The sequence below is a fragment of the Gossypium hirsutum genome, chromosome D09 (genome assembly GCF_007990345.1).
Source record: "Gossypium hirsutum isolate 1008001.06 chromosome D09, Gossypium_hirsutum_v2.1, whole genome shotgun sequence".
NCBI lineage: Eukaryota > Viridiplantae > Streptophyta > Magnoliopsida > Malvales > Malvaceae > Gossypium > Gossypium hirsutum.
The window spans coordinates 36,771,724-36,776,998 of record NC_053445.1 but is presented as its reverse complement, the minus strand read 5'-3'; the positions used below and the strand labels follow the sequence as shown (position 1 = coordinate 36,776,998).

Sequence of the window (5,275 nt, the reverse complement as noted above, 5' to 3'; positions counted from 1 at the left end):
ACATAAGGGTTGGGCAAAATTTTACAAATAAAATCACTTCTTATACATTAAAGACAAACAGGAAGCGATCCTCTCCGTCCAATCCCACCCCGTCAAATCCCACGTCACCCATCCTCGCTCACGAAAACCAACCAATCAATTCTCTCCCTTCTCCCCTATATTTTCATATTCACCTTTCACTTCTCTCATTCACTACTGCCTGCACTTTCTAATCTTTAGAATTCACAACTAGTTTCCAATGGCACCCAAAGCCGAGAAAAAGCCGGCTGAGGAGAAAAAGGCCGAGAAGGCCCCAGCTGAGAAAAAACCAAGAAGCTCCCTAAAGAAGCCGGGGACAAGAAGAAGAAGCGAAGCAAGAAGAGCATCGAAACCTACAAGATCTACATCTTCAAGGTGCTGAAGCAAGTCCACCCTGATATCGGCATTTCCAGCAAAGCCATGGGTATTATGAACAGCTTCATCAACGACATCTTCGAGAAGCTGGCTCAAGAATCTTCGAGGCTTGCACGCTATAACAAGAAGCCCACCATCACCTCCCGTGAGATCCAGACTGCCGTAAGATTGGTCCTGCCTGGGGAGTTGGCCAAGCACGCTGTCTCCGAAGGGACTAAGGCTGTTACTAAGTTCACCAGTTCTTAGTTTCCATCCATCAGTCTAAAATGTCAAAGAATTGTATTTTTGTATAATTTATTTTATTTGAGTTTAATATATATTTCTCATGCCTTTGTGGTTATTAGAAAAGGTTGATCTCAAAGAAATGAAAGGTGGATTTTATTATTAATATTAAAAATCATTTGGGCCTCCATGTTTGCATTCAGTTTTTAGTTTAGCGTATTTTATTGATTAATTGAAATTATTTACAATTTCATGTCATATTTTTTTATATTTTATGTAATTAATTTTGAATACTAATTTTTCAAATAATTATTTGAACGTATTTATATTTTATGTATTTAATTTTGAATACTAATTTTGAATATTTATTTGTGTATTTATATTACTATTATTTTAAAAATCATGTGTAAAATATTTTTCGAAAAAGTTGTTTTTTACATATATTAATATATATTAATAAATTTTTATATTTTAAATTATTTTTACATATATTGCAATGATTTATTTATAATAATACTCAATTATTAAGCTATAATATTGATCATTATAAATTGAAAAAATATTATCCACAATGAGTACTAGAAATAATATTGAATAATTATAAATTGCTTCGAAACCACAATGAGTACTATAAATAATATTATCCAAATACATAATTAGTAATACACCACATAGTAACAACATTGTCCAAGTGCATAATATTACACCACATAAAAGTATCAATATCTTCAACCCTGAGAAAATTTTTGAAGCCAAATTTTTCTATGCTTCTTACTTTTAACTAAAAAAGCTTTGGCCTTTGATTCACGACTCACTAGATAATCAAACACAGAACACAAGAAGTCATCATCAAATTCTTCTTCCTCCATCGACATCACTTGTTCGTAAAGCTGTGATGTCTTATCGGCACTAAATTGTTCCAAAGCATTAGCAATTTTGCCAAGTTATTCACCCACAAATTTAATTTGTTCATCAACGAGACTTTCTTGACCACTTTTTCTTTTACGTTTGGATGTGCCAGATGAAGATACATTTGTTCTTACCTCTTCAGCTTCTTCATTGTCGCAGTCTACAGGCATTGAATCTTCATTACCATCATCCAAATCTATGTCAGCAAATGTTCTGGCAAAACTTCCTGTTGCCATATTTTTGTCAACAACCAAAGCCATTTCATCATAATGATCAATGTTTTTATTCAGAAATAGTTCATACTTCTTGTGTGCCTGTTAGATATTATACACAATTAGAATAACAAGTAAAAAACAATTGAAATATACTTAACATATATAGTCATATATTACCATCACTGTTGCATCATATGTCGCTCTATCACATGTGATCATTTTCATGTTATCATTCCATCCAAAACCACTTTCACCTCGAATTTTGCATATAATCTGCCACTAGTTTTTTCCTGTCCTCAAATGATTTTCCACATGCTTTACATCGCATTGGACTTGGAATCTTTCAGAAATGGCGTCGACAACTCAATTAATAGAAACTGATTTGAAAGTATTAGAAGGCTTATTTCCTTTTCGAGCCTCCTCTGCTAGAATTTCAAGGAAAACATGTTCCATCGGTTTTGTCCACCTGAATTGCTTGGAGGTCCCTTCTTTGTTGCCCTTACCCATTCTACATTAAATAATTGTCATTGTCAATAATTTCAATATCCAACAAGCTTAAAACATAATAATCAATTCAATATCCAACAAGGTTAAAACATAATCAATATCTAACAAATTCAAGACATATATCAAAATCCAACAATCTAAAATTTCAATATCATTATCCAACCAACATTTACAAAAAAAAATTATACTAAAACATACATAATATAGAAACAATAACCCTAAGCCCTAAATCTACCTAATATTTCTAGCCATATAATCAGCCCACATAGTTTGTGCAATTTCATCTCTCTTAGTAGACCATTCTCTTGCTTCTTGTCTTTCTTCTCGCTCCGTGAGAGTTTGTATTATCGAATCAGACTCAGACACCTCGTATAATCCTTGATTAAGTAAATCACTAGGATCAACTCCCATTATATGATTATGAATGATACAACAAGCCAAAACTATATCTACTTGAGTTTGAAAATTCCAAAATGGTTCAGCATCTAATACACGAAATCGTTTCTTCAAAATCCCAAAAACACTTTCAACAGTGATCCGTAATGATGAATGACGAAGATTAAAGAGTTCCTTTGCATTTTCAGGCCCTTCAGCACCAAACTCTTTTAAATGATATCGGACACCACGGTATGGGGTAATACATCCAATTCAGATGCCATATCCAGCATCAGCAAGATAATATTTACCTACAATTTTACAATACATAGTTAATACTAATAAACTATGAGCTTACTAGAACTATTTGTGATAAATATTACCTTCCGGAATTCTTAATCCTCTTGGGCGTGAAAGTGCATCACTTAAAATACGAGAATCATGTGCACTACCTTCCCAACCAGCTAGAACATAGGAAAATTTCAAATCAAATGTAATGGCAGCCAATACATTTTGTGTCGTCCCCCCTTTACGGCTACGAAATCTTCCTTGCATGCTAAGTGGAACAGATGCACGAATATGAGTTCCATCTAATGCTCCAATACAATCTTTAAAATAAGGATAAAACCTTGGATTGTTTCTAATTTCACTAGGAGTTGACTCATCAGGTAATCTAATAACTAGTCTATACAATTTCAAAATAGCTCTCAATACAACCCTAAAGTAATGGTGAACTGTCTGAGTTGATCTATAATATCTAGATCCAATCACTCGAAACCTTACATTATGACCAATTATATGTAAAAATATAACTACTTGCTCCCTAATATCGACAGATTTAGACGATTGTAACAAATTATCCGTACTAAGAATATCACATAAATTAAAAAAGGCGATCGGTCTCATCCTTATCACATCAATGCAATGCTGGTCACCACTATATAAAATACTATTAATATAGTTTTCTCTTTCATAATCTCGATTCACACGAGGGCGAGAAGCAATTTCCTTCCTAGTTTCTAATTTTTTAATCCAAAGAGCCCCAAAAGCTAAAACTGAAGCCACGACTCCGACAATTGCCATTTGATGTTGATTACGATCCATCTACACAAAATAATGCCACACAAATATATGATCACTACTACAAAAGATGCAAGATTTTCATAAGACCACATAAAGTTACCATGACTAAAAAAGTGCATACATACATATCAAGCTAATTATAATTGCCCAATATTAAAAAAGTTACCATGTATTTATAAAAAATATACATTAACATATTATTTATAAAAAATATCTTTCATGTATTTGTTATATATTGATCATGTATTTATAAAGTTACCATGACTTAGAAAATATTGATCATAGTTAATACAATACTTTAATATTTAACATATTATTTATAAAAAAAATATACATTAACAGAAATTTGATTATTTAAGTATTGTTTTTTATTGCAAAAATGTTATTAAAAATGGTGATGCCTCTTTTTTAAAATATAAAAAAATTTTAAATTATAATTGCTATCAAGTGTGTTTTCTTTTTTTTTATTTCGATATAAACAAAAAAAATTGACAATGTTATAAAAAAAATTATTTCTATTTTTTATAATTTTTTAAATTAAAAATTTATTACTTTTTATAAAAAATAAATAATGTTTAAGTGCACTGCTACAATTGCTATATAGATAACAATAAATACAGTTAAAATTTCGGACATAATTAACAAAAATATCAGTCCCTAAGATGCCTATATAGATGAGTTATTACTAGCTTCCTGATTTCTTAAATCAAAATCTACTTGAAAAGTTAAAAACAAATTTGATTTTGGTTCATCTGTCATTTGCAAAAGTTTTGAGACTTTCCCATTTCTAACTTCATCATTTCTTTAATTCTGAGTCTTTGAACTGTGAAAAAAATGGTGGGGTGCATGAATTCTTTCCCTCCTGTTCATACTGTATATTCACTACAATCTCTTTCATGGAAATTTAGCATGTTTGAATTTAGATAGCAAATGAATATGTATCACACCTAAACTTCCAAATCGATATCAATGTGTAATATTTAAACAACATTTCCTTATATTTTAAAGAAAAAAAATATAATTCCTTGCCATAAACTCTATATTACTACATATATTTAAATCTATAACATGGAAACTTGGGAAAAGGTCCTTGTTCCCATAAACTTATACTGTTCCCCATTGGTTATCGGTTGTCTTGTTGGTTAATAGCAGCTTCTGTGCTTGCATTGCACCACAAATGCATATTACCACTGACAACATAATAATAACAACCTAAAGCCAGACCTTTTCAATGCCAATTCCATATGCTATAAATCATGCCAAAATTCATGACATACACACATATGTATTTACCTACCATCAACCAAATATAACAGCTCATCACTGCCATTTCCCAAGTAATACGTAAACAAGTTACAGTAAAAATGTAAATCAATAATAAACCATACCCAAACACATCCAACAATCATGCTTAATTCACTTGAACCGAATTATAACAACCACAAATGCATATTATACCAAATCATAAATCAAGCACACCACAAACATATAACAACCACAAATGCCATGCCATTGGCAGACAGAATCAAGAAAGAAGACATTCCAAAGATAAAACCTTGGACCAACCTCTT

The 5,275-nt window shown here is 31.4% G+C and overlaps 1 pseudogene; it reads left to right on the top strand.

Annotated features, from left to right (window-relative positions):
• Positions 1 to 223: 223 nt before the first annotated feature.
• LOC107891597 (probable histone H2B.1) lies at positions 224 to 803 on the top strand (annotated as a pseudogene).
• The last annotated feature ends 4,472 nt before the right edge of the window (positions 804 to 5,275 follow it).